This window comes from Panthera uncia, chromosome C2, assembly GCF_023721935.1.
Source record: "Panthera uncia isolate 11264 chromosome C2, Puncia_PCG_1.0, whole genome shotgun sequence".
Taxonomy (NCBI): domain Eukaryota; kingdom Metazoa; phylum Chordata; class Mammalia; order Carnivora; family Felidae; genus Panthera; species Panthera uncia.
Genome location: NC_064810.1, coordinates 142,230,215 through 142,247,849, shown reverse-complemented (window position 1 = coordinate 142,247,849; position 17,635 = coordinate 142,230,215). Strand labels below are relative to the sequence as shown.

Sequence of the window (17,635 nt, the reverse complement as noted above, 5' to 3'; positions counted from 1 at the left end):
AGAAATGCAGCGATTACTTGCCAAAGGGTTAGAACCAGGGCGTATTCTCTCATCCCTCCCATGCGTCTGTCCTGGAACCACGGAGTAGATGAGAATGGCATGGGAGGAATAGTGAGGTTAAGGGAAAAAGCAGAAGTGAACCCACAACAGCCAAGAGACAGAGTAGATCAAAAGCAAGAGATTTGGGGATTATCTAAAGTGTCCATGGTTTCCAGGGAATAGCAGTTCGGCAAAAGGTCAATACAGGGAGTCACAGCAAATGCACACCTAGTTTATGGGAAGTCAACCCTGTGCTTGTAGATATGCTGGTGGGGGGGAAAGATAAAGAAGGAGAGAGAAGGGAAAAAGGAAAAGAGAGAAAGGGGTTGACGGAGATGGAGGGACAGAAAGAGAGATGTGGAAATATACAGGGAAAGAGAAAAGATAGACACAAAGGCAGAGAGAAAGAATTAGAGAACAGGATAGAAAAGAATGAGGAAAAACCAGTGATTTGAATTTGTGGTCATCTCCTAGGGCCACCACCATTCCACTAATGAATTGAGCTCTCATCAATTCTCGATTTTCAAATTGTTGAAATTTGAATTTGCCTTCCCCTGGTCATTCCTTTTATGTCTCTATGTCTATGTTAAGCTGAAAGCAGTTCAAGTTTTTAAAAATAGAACACTTACTCTTAAAAATATTTTTTAAAAAAAGTTTTTTGGCTCCTAAATATAAGTTAATTACTTTAGCTTACATTCAACCAAAGAAATAGAATTCTGGAGGGGGAGGCGGGGAAAGATAACTGGCTGTTTTGGATTTTAAATTCCTGATAATTGCCTTATAATTAAGAATATAACAGTGGAGGTATTATTCTGCAGAAGACTATGTGGTCACAAAGTTTGGGAAATGGAGGGTTCATCAAATTTAAACAGGTTTCCTACCTTCAGATTTTCTTAAAGACCCAAGTATAGCAATGGGCACTGGGTTCTCCACAATGTAGATAAACAACAGTTTTTCCCAAACTGACTTGATCAGAGAGTCCTTCCTTTTTCAAAGTACACCTCACAGCACAAGTATATTGTGGAACACACTTTAGAAACCTCTCATCCAATTCAAGCCCTCCTGTTTCCTCTATTCATGCCTTCTGCCAGCCAGATGTATATGCCATGATTAAGCAAATCTCCCCAAATGTATGTTTCATTGCAGTGTTTCCATGTTTATTGCTCTATAGTGGCTGCCAATGGTCTACAACTGTGAATCCCAAACTTTCCCCAAACACGTGAATTAAATGGCCACCCCAGGCATGTATGCCATATTTATTCTCTGGTTCCACATATCTCCTGGCATGACACCAACTTCCTTTGGTGGTTAGTCTATCATAATAGGAGATGCACATTTGGAATAGCAAGTACTTATTCCCCGATCTAGCAGTCAGTGTCCATTACAATCAGACCTCAGCCCACTTTTCTGTCCTGTGTCCTTCCTTCCTTCCTTGATGCCTGGCTATGGAGCATAAAGCAGTCTACAGAAACTGTTATTACATTCTTCAAACCCAGACTGATCAGAGATCTCCATTTAAATTAAGAGAAGAGAGACATATTAGAAAATGGGAGAATGACATTCTCCTGCCACAGATCTCTACAGATAATAAGAGAACCTAACAACAACCTCCAATCTGTTTGCATATAAAAGATAATGTCTAGCTTTGCTTATTAGCTCTGTTCATCAACCAGCGCCATGCCCAGAAGCCCATTAACCTAGGAATCAGGGATATAATGTGAAAAGGAATGGGGGCGCCCGGGGACCTTAATCGGGTAAGCCTCCAACTTTGGCTTAGGTCATGATCTCACAGTTCACGAGTTCAAGCCCCTCATCCGGCTCTCTGCTGTTAGTGCAGAGCCCATTTCAGATCCTCTGTTCCCCTCTTTCTCCGGCCCTCCCCTGCTTGTGCTTGCTTGCTCGCTCGCGCTCTCTCTCTCTCTCTCTCTCTCTCTCTCAAGAGTAAACATTTAAAACAAAAGAAAAAAAAAAACAGAAAAGGAATGACTATATCTTGGACCACAGAAAAGGCAGCGCTCGGGAGTGATAACACAATGGCACTGTGGATATAGGACGTCAGACACTGATTTGGACTCGCTGGGAGTTGGCCTAGTGGAAACTAAAAGGTTTTATGTTTTGTTTCAGTTTGCTTTGCTTTGCCTCACTCTTTATCTAACGACAAAAACTCAGTGGAGAGAAAACACTAGTTAATGTACATAAGAAAAACAGAATAACACATGACCTTCAGAGCCATAAACGTAAATAAATATGCCAGATGCTGTTCCTCCAAGTGCTACAAGACAGGTAAGATTTCCTTACATCCATTTACCCCAAGGAGTCCATCTTGAGTGATTTTCCCTCCAGCTTTAGCCTAATAACAATGAGGGAAGGTGTGGCTGGGGGGAATGACTCCTAGCTTTCCTTTGTTTCATGTTCCCAGGAAGAGAAAATCTTCCCACAAAACAAACAAATAAATCTTAATGTTAAAATGTTCACACACAAATATGGTTTATAGGCCTTTCGTTCTTCACCATCATCTTTAGAATTTCATGAAAAATCAAAGGCTTTGAGAAAAATACAGAAGCTTAAAATCTTGGAGTTGAGGGCATTTGAGAATTTCAGTGGAAAGCATCCAATTCCACTGCATGCGTTTCCTGTGCATTTAGTAATAGTTTCCTCGGTTTCAAAATTCCTTAATTATTGGAACTATAAAGCATGAAGTTCTACTAGGAAGAAAAATTTGCCTTGCCTCTCCAGATGTGACCTCTCCCAGGCCCCCCTGGCTCGCTCACAGAAGATGACCTACTTTATTGAGATTAAAGTTTTCAGACATGATCCATTTCCACTTCATCCCAATGCAAAATTTATCTTTGTCCTCATCTGCCCTTTTTTTCCTCCTTTCTTGTAGGAAGAAACGGTTATGGATTAGGTTTTCTAAGGCCAGTTGTCTCACCTGTGCCCTTGATCTGTTCAGTATCTGCCACCTGAACCCAGGATATATGTTTATGGCTTCCCTTGCCCACCTCCTAACAACTCCAATCCTTCACTGCTGCCTCTTCCTTGAACTGAGACCACATATACACTCAAGCCTCCCTACTTCAAAATCACCTCCCCTCAGTTATGTTATTCCACATTAGTATCTGCCCATCTCCTCCTAATTTTCAACCTCAAACTTCTAGAAAGAGTGGCCCATACCAGTGCCTCCGGTTCCTCAGCTCCCACTACATTTCCAAACCCTGCTTCACCTGTCCTCCATCTGAAACTATTTTCCTGAAGGTCAACAACGACCTCAAGTTCCTAAGAGCCATGCATTTTTTTTCTTGGACTTCAAATACCTTAAAGTCTTTCCAGTGCATAAAATCACTAAATACTTCTCTGGTTTTGATATTTCATATTCCCTTTGCTATCATAATACTCATTTCTGTTTCTTCCATACCTCTGACCAATTCTTGTTCCTTCACTGTCTCCTTAATATTCCCTAGGATTCTGTCCCTGATTTTTTTTTTCTATCTCTACAATTTCCATTCTAATCTTGTGTCTTTCTTCTAAAAGTGATGCTGATCATTCCCAAATACTAGCAAAACAATGATACCCACAGTACCTACCTTATAAGGCTGTGGTAGAGATTTAATGAGTCAGTACAGTACAGTACAAAACCCTCAAAAAAGTGCTAGTATTTTCTGGTTTTGTTGGTTTTGATATCATTAAATCTGAATCTTTATTCCAGATCTTTATTGTGATCCCCTATACAAATCTCCAAGAGACGTATAGGCAGCTACAGACCAAAAAACACTTCCAAATTCAATTTCAAAATGTAACTCACTGTCACGTTCCCGCAACTTTTACTTCCTCTTTCAGGTGAGGATGTCCCATCTTCAGTGTTATCGCAGAATGAAGCATTGGACACACCTTCGAAACCTCTCCGTCCTTAGCCTCATTAATCGAACTACCACCCAGTTTCTGCTAATGCTACCTCTACAATATTCTTTACTTTCAGTAAAATTTCCCAAACCCAAAAGTTCATGACGTGTTACCTCGGTTACTTCTATAACCTTGGACCTGACCTCCTCCTGCTTCCCAGCTCTGTCTTTAGTATCTCTACCCTAATCAATACTAAAATTAACTGTTCAAAACCACTGTCCAATTATATCATCTACATGGAAGAAAAGATTATAGCTCATGATCTTCATGAAAACATACCACAGTCGTTACCAAGGCATTCAAGGTGTTCAAGATTCCTGACCAAACTTTCTCATTTTTCTCCTCCCTATTTTCCACCACTATGTTCTATTTCTCTCTAGTGCATACTTTTCAACTGCAGACTTCTGACAAAACCATGCCTTCAGACATTGCCACGCAATTCCATACATTCTTTAAAATACATCTCAAATAACATGCCCTCCGTGAAGATTTCACCAATGCTTCCAGACGGACAGACTCACTACTCTCTGGACCTGGTGGGTTTCTGTACCTACGGTAGGGCTAAACAGATCCTACATAATATACTCCTGTCTTAAATCCCTTCCTAAATTATATACTGATGTCTTATTTAGTAATTCTTCCCCTTTTATTCTTTCAGTGTTGACTGAGTGCTTTCTATGTATCAGACATTAAGATAGACTCTAGAAATGCAATGGGAAAAGAACTCTTCTCCTCCAATAAGCCAGCCTTTTCGACTTAGCAGAGTGCTTGGTACATGGCAAGGAGTGAACACAAATGTGTAAAATGGAATTTTCCCTAACATCACAGGTGAAATAAAGGCACCATGAATTCAAACACTTCTCCAATTATCTATTACAAGTTAGAATTCTATCAGGAGATGAACTCAACATTTATCAGTTTTAAATATTCATTCCAGTTGCTAGAACATACAGTCTCACAACTATAAAAAAAAAAAGTTTTATATGACTTTATAGTTTTAGAAAAGTGCTTTCACACAAAAACTTGGGTTTCCTGTATATAGGCTTACATTTTTAAAACAGCAAAGGATCTGATAAATTTTGAGAAAATTGAAGTCAAAGGCAAAGTGTGAGTTGCAATTTTCTTGATTCACATAATTTACCTATTTATGCACTTAATGACTTATCCATTCACTTATTGATTTAGTCATCTAACAGAGTGTATTTAATCTGTAACAGTAAATATATTATGTGAATAATAGTACTCATCAACCAATTGTTGATTTGTATTCTTTTTCTATACTTCCAGAAATTACAGACAAACAATTAATTTACAAAAGCTTCTTTCCTCTACATTAGTAGAATGAAACTACTGGATTATTGTAATACTCTTCTTCCCCATAGAGGGCATGCTCCTCGTTCAGTCGTCTTAAAATCCCAAAACCAAAGAGCCACTGTCTACTTGTTTAGCACACTACATGTGGTTTCTTATCTGTTCTGCTCACGCTTCAACTTTGCACTGAATATCAGAGTCCCGAGGAATCACACATAGTGCACTATGATGAGTCACCTAAATCCTCTTGGGTTTCCTTGCTCATTCCCAGCAAAGACCTGACCTCCAGAAAACCTTCTCCCGATATAGACCACCACCACCCTAGCACGCGAAGATGTAGGTCCTACTTTATAAATAGAGAATCCCATGCCTACTGGTTGTCACACCAGCTGTACGTGAATTACTCAAAATATGACTAATACGTATGTAATGATAATTGCTTCTACATGATGCAAAAATATTTATGCCGGAGAAAGCTTGACCTTCCTCCATTCCTCCACTTCTGATTTCCTCAGATAACCCACAATGCATTGGTCATTTCTCTGACCAGTTGTAGAAAGGATACTAATGCAGTTGGGGGCATCTGGGAAGAGGAAGGGAGTGAAGATAGAAAGGAGAGGATGTGTCAAGGCTGCCTGTCTGATGAATGAGATGGAGAGAGTAAAGGCAGAACCAGCAGGCATTTTAAACAGGGTTTACAAATGTAACCGTAAATACGTTTTTTTAACTGAGTTTACTCACAATTGTATGTTGCTTTTTTCCTTCATTTAACAAATCAAACTAAAATGTGGCCTCTTGCTTTCCCCCCTTGACTATGTACTGTACGGGTGACAAAATGACTAAGACTCAATGAAGGACAATGAATGCCCTTTGATAAGCAACTGAACCAAAACCATACCCCAACAGGACATTGCTTTTCCAATAAGCACTGGGGTGCAATTATGAAGGCGAGGGGGAATGTTTGCTGGACTGGCAAAATCAGATATCCACGCCATGCAAACTTCAAAGCGGAGCTTTGTAAAGGTCTAAGGGAAGAGCCAAGAAATAAGTGTCAAACAATATATGGGCAGGGGAGAGGGTGCGTATGTGTGTGTGTCATTGCTTCTTCGTGTGTCTTTTGAACAACGGATGAAAGCTCCCTGTTTGGTTGAGGTTCATGCTTCCTTCTGACTGCTCTGACTACTGAGCTCCAGCGGGACCCGAACTCTGGATCTCTACGTGTTACTGTTTTGATAAATTCCTTCAGATGCTTTTAAAATGAAGTGCAAAATTTCCCCCAAACACTTTCTTTTGAAAAACCACTTTACTTAAAGAGAACATGGGTAATTCATTTCAGGTCCCACCCATCCACTGGTAGAATGGAAATCCAGAGACAACTTTAAGGATCAAAGGTGAACATACTGTTTGATCTCATGCTCAGCTAAACTGCTGGTGCTTCCTGTAAAACTATGAGGATTTCAAGGCTGTGGCAGGCATAGCTAGCAATTACCAATGTCTTCCTGGTGAAAAAAAGTGGGTGAAGCTGGCCCATGTATGTGGGTAAGGGTATGCTGTTGTTATCAGAAACAAAGGAAGCATGATCTTGGCATATAATCTGGCGCAGAAACTGGGAGAACAGAGCCAGATACAGAAATAATCCTGAGAGACAGCTTGTTACTCACTCAACAAATATTTATTGAGCACCTACTATGTGCCAAGCATTGTTCTGTGTTCTGGGGATACAGCAGAGAACAAGATAGGCCAGGTCACTGTTCTTGTATCATTACATTTTAAGAGAAAAGTCAGATAGTAAACAAATAAGAAAGAACACTATATAAATATCTATATCTCTATATCTAGATGTGTAAATATAGAGATGTAGATATTTATTTATTTATCTCTATCCAGTAATGTTAAGAGCTCTGTGAATTGCAGGGAAGGAAAACAAGGTGAAGCAATGGAACTCCACTGGGGGATGCTTTTCAACTGAGTGGGCAGCAAACACATTTAAGCTGGGATCTGAAAAATAAGAAGAAACCATTCATGGTAAGATTGGGCAGGATGAGAGGGGCGGATCGAGGCAAAGGCAACAGCTCTTGCCAAGGTCTCGGCATGTTGGAACAATAGAAAGAAGGCCATTGTGGCTGGAATATGAGAGGGTGAGAGGGAGAGTGGTGGAGATGAGGTCATAGTGTTGGGCAGGGGCCAAGTGGGTGGTGTGTAATAAGGGCAGTCTGTAAAGGGTGAGTTGAGATGATGTTTCAAGAAGCAGCCACTGAGGATGTGCATTAAGATAGTGGGAAAACCAAGACAGATAAGTCAGTGAAAAGGCAGATGTGGGAAGTTGGGGAGTGAGGTAAGGGAGGGTTTCAGGTTACTGGGCTATAGCAGAAGATGAGATTTCAGTTAGGAGGAAGAGGATGGATACGGACATTGCTAAGGATCCAGGACCTTACCATGAAACAGCAGAGAGTGCCCAGGGACCAGTGATGTTGGGCAGGGCAAATGACTAGTTGGTGAGCAGGGGTAAGGGGCAAGATCTACAAAGACTTGGGAGCAACATGGCCGTCTAGAGGTGGCCTTGCAGGGAGTGCCAGGGCATTGCCAGTGCTCATAATCAGATTTCCACAACTCGTACTTGGATGGCTAACTTATTTCTGGGATCTTCCAAGTCGTGAGCTAGAGCTGTAATAGCCCTCTTACATTTCTCAAGATTGGGGTAGACCCTTGACTACCGGATTGTGATCTCATCAGCTCCAACTGCAAAAAGTTGAAGAAGGCAGAGGCACGGCTAAAAAGTGGGGAATCCAGACATATTCTCCTAGTTATAAAAAAGTTGGTTTTTTTTTTTAAATTTTAATTCCAGTACAGTTAACACACAGTGTTTCAGGCATACAATATAGTGTTTCAGTGATTCTATACATTACTCAGTGTTCATCATGATAATCCCAATCATCCATTTCACCCATTCCCCCACCACCTCCCCTCTGGTAACCATTGATTTGTTTTAAATTCATCTTTGCTTACACTCTTACCACCCATTCTAAATATCAGTTTAATTTATAACATACTCAAGATTCACTGTCAATACTCAAGTATATACCAAGCCCTGTATATCAGGCAAGTTGCATACATTTTTCCCCAACTCTTGCAACCAACTCTTTCAGAGAAGAAATAACTAAACCCCAAAAATGACAGTAAATTATTAGAGTCAAGTTTTTATAATCATTTTTTCCCATTATATCAGACAATACATAAAAGCAAACAAATGTTGGGAGTTCCCTATGAAAAGGAATAAAAACTTTCTTGATTCCCTTTTGTTAATTAATGAATATCCGAGTGTATGTTTTCAAATGTATGGCTCCCATGCAATAGGTCCACAATCTATTCAACCTTATTTAGTGCTCTGATACATATTTTCCCTCTGATATGTTCTTAAGAATATATTCACGTCAACAGGATTTACTCTTTGAGGTTTTTATCACCAGGTGTCATCCTGTGCTACAAAGGTTAAAAAGAGAAATTCAATGAAAGGGAAGTTCACTTTTAAAGTTAAGCAAAACAGACAGGTTTTATAATGCAGATATACATTTCTTAAATTGAACTAAGAAAGGGTCCTAGAGGTTAAGGCTTGATGGATCCTCACTCTAACATTAGCACCTGAACCCAGGGGCAAGCACCACACTTCAGACTAAGATCACAAAGGAGAAACACCCCACCAGGCTGTGAAATATTTCTGAACAGTGAACCTAGCCTTTTGAATCATGTCAATTGCCAGGTTCAAGAGACAGTCTGATTCCAATGGAAGGTTATGGCCTCAACTTCACAATGAAAGGTCTGGCCCTGATGACTTCAAAGTTCCTTTCGGTTCTATACAATTCTCTAGTTCTGTTTCCTAGTGAATGAGCAAATGAACAGCAGGTAAAATGCTCAGAAAAGCAGATGTGTCTCCATTTAGGCAGGGACATTGGCTGTTTACAGGACCCACCATTTGACTGTCTTGGTGGGTTTATGGTGGTCCGTGTTGTTCCCCCAGCTCTGCAGATTCAAAAACTGGGCTTTCTCAGCACACAGGGACATGACCAGTATCCTGGAAAGAGACTCTACCTAACCAACCCACATAAGGATACACGAGAAGGCTAATTTATCAATAGACAACAGATAGTCTTATGATTAACATGTTCACATTTTGCAGAAATAAAAATACAAGAAGTTTGCTAATAAAAATACCAATTAAAAAAAGGGGGGAAATGGACAGAAAAAAGGAGTCTCCAGACCAGCATGAGGTATGATGAAGAATCCCAATCACGTAGCAAGAGATCCCTTGTCTACTGGCAACCAAGTTTGTTTTTCAGGATTCAAAGTTCCTCTCCCTTGGACAGGGGAGCTCACATCTGATACTTCTTTTCTCTCTTTCCTTCCTTTCTTCCTTCCTTTTTCTTTCTTTTATTTTACACATTCTTTCTTTAGAGCACTTGAAAAATCACCAATTAAACTAGCTATTCATATACTCATGGAATATATTGTTTTTCAGCATGTACCGTTAAAATCAGTGAATTTTCAGTCTCCTAAGGCAAGCTAATTTCTCTTTTTGCCACGATCCGGGGACAACACACTCTGTTCCCCTTGAAGTCTTTTCCCACCACTATCATGAAAGTCCGACACCAGTCTCAAGAGAGGTAAGCCACAAAAACAATTTTAATTATTTAAATTACACGCAAATTAAAATCTAGATAAATGGCTATGTAGTAAACAGCAATAATCAAAAAAGCCACCATCACTAAATTTCAATGGAGTACTTGGTGATGTAGTTGGATGCGTCTTTGTGTAAAGAGCCTCATGGAAAATGAAAACGGCCTTAAAGTCATGTTTCCTAGAACAGTATTATTTAACCTGTGCTTTGCAGATGGGTCGTATCAGCATTCCTGTGGAGATCATAAGAAATATTTCTTGGGCCCCACCCCAAACCTATTGAGTCAGAACCTCAAAACAATACAAACAAAAACCAAACAAACAAAAGAAGACAACATAAATCAGTGTCTTAACAAGTCCTCCAGACTTGCTAAGCAAGTCTGCTATACTTACTAAACGTAAGCATGCTAACGTTTGAGAACCAGCGCCCTAAAATACAGCTCAGGGAAGAAACCCCATATTAAATAATCAATTGGTCAAACAAATAAACATACATACATACATACATACATACATACATACATAAATGGAAATCAATTGTAGAAACAAGCACAGAAACAAATGAAACATATCCAACAGTCTCACTCTTTCTAAGTAAATCTTTGCAAAAATGGGACCACATAAAAGGGTCACTGGGACAAAACAGGAAGTGTGTGGCACAGGGCAATTACATGAAAGGATAAAATGACACCTGGAAAAGACAACTTCAGACCTCAAGATAGGTTAAGTTTCTGTGAGCCCAGTACTATAAACTCTCTGAGCTTTGTCAGTCAAATACTCTTGCTAGCAACTAATTCTTTTCTTCACACTTGAAAGAGCCCCATCATGCCGAAGATGGTCTTAAACTGTAAGTAGGAAACACAGGGCACAGACAGGATGGGAGAACACAGCTCTCTCTCTGTCAGCCCCCTCCACAACTGATGCTTTGTCCTCACTCTGGGGGCCTCATCCACACTTACCACTCCAAATGTCACCTTCATGTAGATGACACTTAAATGTGTTTGCCATAGGATTCATATCTTGCTTTACTTCTCTCTTTCTCCTTGCCTAAAGCACATCTTCATAGGGGTGTCCCACTGTCACCTCAAAGGTATCATATTTGAAACAAGATCATCATCCTTATCTTCAGAGGATTCTCAGACACCTTTCTCCGGTCTTAATGCCACCTACACCACACTGGCCTTTCTCTGGTCCCTGTTGTTCTCTGCTTTCCTGTCTATGCCCACTCTGGGTTAGCTCGACTTCCTAAATGTAACCTTCCTGCTGCACGGCATCTTGCAAAATACTAGTAATCAATTCAAAGCATTCCCAGCTCCTTTACATTGGTTCCCTCTCAATTAAACAGTTTTCCGTGGCTTTCTTCTACTAACTGCATCAAGATCCTTACTTGTTGGCTTGGTTTCCTCTTAATACATTATTATTACTTCTTGGAAACAACTGAATTTCTAGTGTTAATTACTTGCAATGATCATCGGTTCATATTCAAAAGCATTTAAAAATGCTTCTAACCCGGGTGGCTCAGTTGATTAAGCATCTGCCTTTGGCTCAGGTCATGATCTCATGGTTCATGGGTTCAAGCCCCGTGTTGGGCTCCGTGCTGACAGCTCAGAGCCTGGAGCCTGCTTCAGATTCTGTGTCTCCCTCTCTCTCTGCCCCCCACCCCCACCCAACTCATGTTCTGTCTCTCTCTCAAAAATAAATAAACACTTTAAAAAATACAGAACTACCTTTATAAAAAAATTTTTTTAATAAAAATGCTTATAACTCTAAAAATCCAGAAAAACCCTTTCCTTTGTTGTTTCTAGGAACAAATAAACACAGACACAAACCTACACATGCACACATATGTACACACAGATTTTAAAGATAGGTTTGGAACCATATTATAACACTTTTATAGTTTTTAAAACCTAACAATATGTCATTTCCTCTAGTCAATATATCCATATTCATTGATTCCATGGCTGCATAGTGGTTCTTTGTAAAGACATAACACCGTTTATGGAATGCACTCCTATTGATGGACATTTAGATTGCTTACAATCTTCTCTATTAAAAGCATCCCTGTAATAAGCACCTTTGTGCATATATACTTTGAGCAGGCATTTCTGTAATTAGACTTGCTGTATAATAGGGCATGTACATATTTAAGGCCTTTGATCCATTATGCCAAACTGAGGCCTAAACTCTCCTTATCTGTTACTATTTCCCTAATTATGACAGTGTGTGGGAATGGCTGCCTCCCTATACCTCTATCTACCCTGGTTGTTAGAATATATTTAACTTTTAAAAAATCTAGCTGGTGAAAATAATATCTCACTGTAATTTTAACCCTCATATCTTTGATCATTAGTGACATACTTTTGAATGTTTGATAGCTAGTTCTATTTCTTCACTTACGAATTTTTATCCCTTTTATTATGGGAGTCCTTTCCTTTTTTTTTTTTTTTTTTTTTTTTTTAGTAATAATTGGGGGGTTTTTTTTTTTTTAGAGAATCAAACCTTTGCAATATAATGCAGCAAACCTTTTTCTACAAGAGTATTTATTTGCTCATTATTGTACATTATGATAGGGTTTTTTCTCGTTGAAAATGTGTAAATACTTCTCTAGTCAAAATGCAGGAATCTCCTAAAAACAAAAACGAAGTTCCATCTGTCATTATTTTCACTTAAGGTTTATGCCTTTGGAATGAAGTGTATGAAACCACTCCCTGTACAATGATTAAATAATTATTCCCTTTTTTCTTTCCTGACCTCTTAAGGCCTTTCTGTAAGGCTATACTCTGGCTATCTTAACTGTTCCCTCTCAAACTCTCTGTTCCAGCTAAGTCTGTCTGCCCACTATCCTGTCTCCCCTCAATTCCAACAGCATGCCTGTGTTACGTTCCTACCTTATTCTAGCAGGAATCCCTCCCATCCTTCCCCAACTTTAACCAATATGCCATACGTCCAATTCCTTTGTCTACTTCAAGACTGACCCAAGACTCTCTTCTTCCTTCATGGCTCTTCCTGCCCAAACAGCTCTCATCTTTTCTTTTCACTGTGAGTCAATGTCACACAATTTAGCATTTAATTTTTCCCTCTGTGCCATGTGTCTCCTCTGTTTCCTCAAATAAATTAACTTCTGAAGAGCAAGAATAACATTATAACCTCGTTCTGTCTTGTCCAGACCACCCTATACAGGGCCAACCCAAGAAATAGCTCCATGAACATGATGCATTGATATATTTTATTTCCCATTCTGAAATTCCAAGTTCCAAATCCATTCTTAATAACTCTAGGATATGAAACAAATGAACACAGAACTGGACTGCAAGATATTGTCATTCAACAACGCACACTGGAAAATCTTATTTCCCTCTTTTACAAAACTCCTTCAGACGGAAAATACACAAAGGTATAGGAGAAAGCAAATGTACTCAGTTACATTTGTACTCAAATGTACAAATATACTCTGGTTTTTTGCCTAAGTCAATGTTGACATGAAAGTAAACATGTGAATAAGTAAGAAGCAAGCAAATACTTTACAGAAGGAAAAAAAAAAAAAAAGCCAAACACCTTGAGGAGAATTTCACTTTTATATTTTTTCCCTAGTTTTATGTCAGTGCCTTTGGAACTGAAAGTGAAATGTTATTCTGAAATTAAAAAGTAAAAAAAGAAAACTGTAAGAGAAACATAGATAAGTATGGAGTAGGTTTCATTATACTTTCCTGAAAATGATAAAATCAGTTAAAGGATGTTTAGAGAGTGAAGCCATCTGTTCTTTCCTCAGTAAATACCGAGTAGCACTGACTATGTGAAAATCATTGTGGTAGGACCAGAAAGGTCCTACCAGAATTATTTTCTCTGGTAGCTAGTGAGATATACTGAAGGCAAGAAAAAAATGGTTTAAGCTCCAGAGAGTGTCTATCAGTGTTATTAGAGTTTAGGAAACGGAGCAGCGACTTCCATGTAGTTAATTGATATTACTTATTGAGCACTTACTGTATGCCAAACAAGGATTGAGGGTCACAGAGCTTGAAGACCTTTGAGATGGCCCTTGATTTTTGAGCATGAAGAGCATGGTAAGCGTGGCCATTGGAGTTAGAAGGAGATTAACACAGGGGTAATCTTTAAGTTTAGTAATGCTACACGTGAACAAGTTTGAAAGATATTTGAAAATTCAATGTCGGCTGGAGAAAGTAAAACAAAACTCAGTCCTTCCATTCCCCAATGAATACTCTTGACAGTTATCTAGATAAAACCCAATGCCACACCCAGAACCAGTGCTGACCTCACCGAAAGCATTTTTAAACATGAGGCTTAGCTCTAGGGAAGCAAGAGCTGACACTATAAAAGCTGGCTGTCAGAAAATAACACCCCATTCCCTCCTCTAATTTAGTTACTTTAGGGGACAAAAGGCATCCTGGGAACTTAAATGAGGAAAGTGCAAGTATTGTGAAATACAGCGACGTAAACCAGACAATTCCCCAATAGATTCATCTCAGACTGCAGGGTGAGTTTTCTACAGAGCGCCGAGACAGGCTTGCATTGCTTTCCAAAATAAAACAACAATAAAAAAAGAAAAATTCATGTAAGAAGTCTGAGAAATATTGGAAGCGGAGCTCTCTACATGATTTCAATCCAGCTGATTGCAGAGATGGATGCCAGAGAAACACAATGGAAGTGCAAAGAAATGTTTCAATGAATAGCATTGATCTGAGCTATCGCAAGGATTCGTCCTCCATTATCCTCATGCATCAAGTCAATTCTGGGCCTTTCAGTCACCCTCTCCTTATCATTATCACTAATAACAATCGCTTGGAGTTAATGGTTCTTATTTATATTTTACCATCTTCATAATACGTTAATATATTGGCATTCTTTCCAGAACACTGAAACACATTACTAGTAGTCTAATATTGATCGTCAAGACATCTTATCAAATAACTAAATATTCCTGTGATGGGAAGAAATGGCAGGAAACTGAAATGTGAAAAGGTAAGGAAACCCTGGGGAAATGGCATTAAAACAAGTTCGAGAATAAAAGCACTGGCCTTCCAGAACTTAGTCTTTTCACCTGACCAAAGTGCTGCTGTCATTTCTGATCATTAAATTCTTTTTCTAGACTTTAAAAAATGCTCTACTTGCACTAATCTATATGAGGTATGGTACACTGTTGATTTTCAAGCATGGTGAAAAATGGTGAGAATTCTATTTGTAAAATGGGAAAATGCTAAATTGGCTCTGGTATACTGAACCATAAGCTCCCTATCCCACCTCGCATACATCAAAGTAAAAGAAAAAAGTCATCCTAGCATGACTTTTTTCATGTTTAGGAAAACTCCAAGTTTCCAAAGAAGTACATGAAACTTGGCCATCAAACTCTGAAAGGTGTACTTAGTTCTATGAAATGTGAGTATGTGGAAGAGAATTAAGTATTAGAAATATGTGCCCTTGATCTAACTTTTCTGGTGGAAAACACAAATGGTGAAGCTGTATGGTCCACTGACTTCTAGACAGATTTTGGTCAGTAAGTATTTCTAGATAAGTCCAGCATAGCATCTTCTATAGGTGAACTTTTGTTTTATTCTTTCTTTTGCCATATTTTGACTTTAATTAAAATTGATACTGGAAGTAAGAAACAGGACAAGTACAGGGGAAAATAAAATAAAATCAGATTTCACCTAGATTGATTAGATTTTCCACAGTCACTTTTTCCAGCTCAATTAACGTACCATGACATTTCCCCTATTGTCAAGTAGCACCAAACAAGTCCAACACATAAGGGCTATCACAAAATACAGTTTGCAGTGTTCCCAAGATAATAATGCAAAAAGAAAAATCCTGATGCCCAAACCCTTGGGCAAAATATTTACTCTAGGACAAAAATGCCTCAGTGGGATTCCAATCAAATAGGAAGATTTGGGCTGCTTAAAGCTGTTGTTGTCTGCGGTTGTTCCTTCAACTTAGAATATGAGGCGGCAAAGAAAATTAGCCTGAAACACAAGTACAGCCCACAAAAAAACAATGGCTGAGAAGCACTGAAATGGTAACCATGCTGATCCCAGGCACCTGTTGGGATCCCAATTCCGGTGTCACAAGGAAAATAAGACATTTCTGCTTCTGCCCAACAGTGAGACATTCCCTTCCAGCTCAGACCTCAGTCAGGAAGACCGTCTTCCCACCAAAAGGAGATTATAACCCTTATCACCAAAACACAAAGGGGCAGGCTGGTCTTGCAGAATACAGGGTCTTTGGTTCAGGAATCCAAGCAGAGAGGGTAATCCTTGTATAAGAGGAAACTCATCAAGACATTTTTTTAGTGTTGAAAGGGAGTGTTCAAAGGGAAGCAAACCCGCTTCAGAAGATCATTGATTCGATCTTCAAAATTTAAATGAGTACCTTGTACATATACTATAGCATTCTTCATAATGACAAAACAGTGGCAAAAAAAAAAAAAATCACGCCCATCAATGAGTATCGCATGCATAATATGTGGTGCAAAAAAAAAAAACAAAAAAAACAAAAAAAAAACAGATGTATGTCTAATGACTCAGTGAATATGTCACAAAGTATGCAATTCACTCAGAAAAGAAGTAAAATAACCTGTTAGGTATCATCTCATGTATCACAGATATGATTGTATGTTTGCACGGACATAAAGAATGCCATAGAAGGACCCGTGGGATTTTCTTATCAATATTGGTTATGTCTGAGAGTTCTGACAGAATGATGTGTTGTGCTGAAAGAGATTACTAACATTCATTTGACATTTTGAATGGTTTCATTAGATGAAATGAGTAGGATTACCTTGCAAAAGAAAAATTTACCAGGTGTGGAGGAATTACATATATAGAAACTATATTTTGCGAAAATGGTAATAAGAAACTTGACGCAAGAAAAAAGAAAAAAAACACATAACAAACAGAAGAGAATCAGGGCAACTAGGAAAAATCAAGAGGCGTCCAAACCAAAAACACAGTTTGTTCCCTTAACCACAACTAGGTTACTGTTCTCATACATTCCTTGGTGAGAAAGGCTTTGAAGTTTTCATCAAAATCCTATCTTATATCATCTATCATTACTTTAGACATATCTTTATGCCTCCTTAGTTAATTGTATAGGGAAGGTATATAGAGTCCTCTTTCCAAAGTAGGAATTTTGGCATTCTCGTCTGATCTTCAAAGTGGTCTTTTCAAGTTTTGAGTGAAAAAAAATCCATGTCAGCATTGTTGTGGACCGTTATGTGGCATGGATAGATGATGTATGGCTAATAGACTCAAGATCCCCCGAATGGTAAAGCGGACAAAGAAGGAGAAGGGCATAACACTCCATCCATCTCCTATCCCCTTGAGCTAAGTTCACCTCCTCATATGTCCAACTTTCTGCCAACCCAAGAGAGGAAGCCGCACACACAAGCTGATATTTTTGGCAACTGCTCAGGAATGGCCTCTCTTACTCCCTCCAAACCACCATCACTACCATTTAGTCCTGACCTACTTGCTTACTCTCATCCCCAAGTTCCAAATACTAACTACTCAGACTGCCTTTGAAATCCACTCGGCCCCTCCCTGCATTGGCACATACTCGGATGCTCTTGCCAGCATCTTGGAATGCAACGCTGTGGCAGTTTTCCTGTGCTTTTTTTTTTTTTTTTTTAATTCTTCTTCTCCCCCCTCCCTTCTTCTTTCTTTCTTTCTTTCTTTCTTTCTTTCTTTCTTTCTTTCTTTCT

The 17,635-nt window shown here is 39.1% G+C and overlaps 1 protein-coding gene across 9 annotated transcripts in view; it reads right to left on the bottom strand.

Moving 5' to 3' along the window:
* The window catches only part of RBMS3 (RNA binding motif single stranded interacting protein 3), a 708,926-nt gene that overhangs the window by 678,790 nt on the left and 12,501 nt on the right, over nucleotides 1–17,635 (bottom strand). The gene's annotated exons all lie outside the window — the stretch shown is intronic.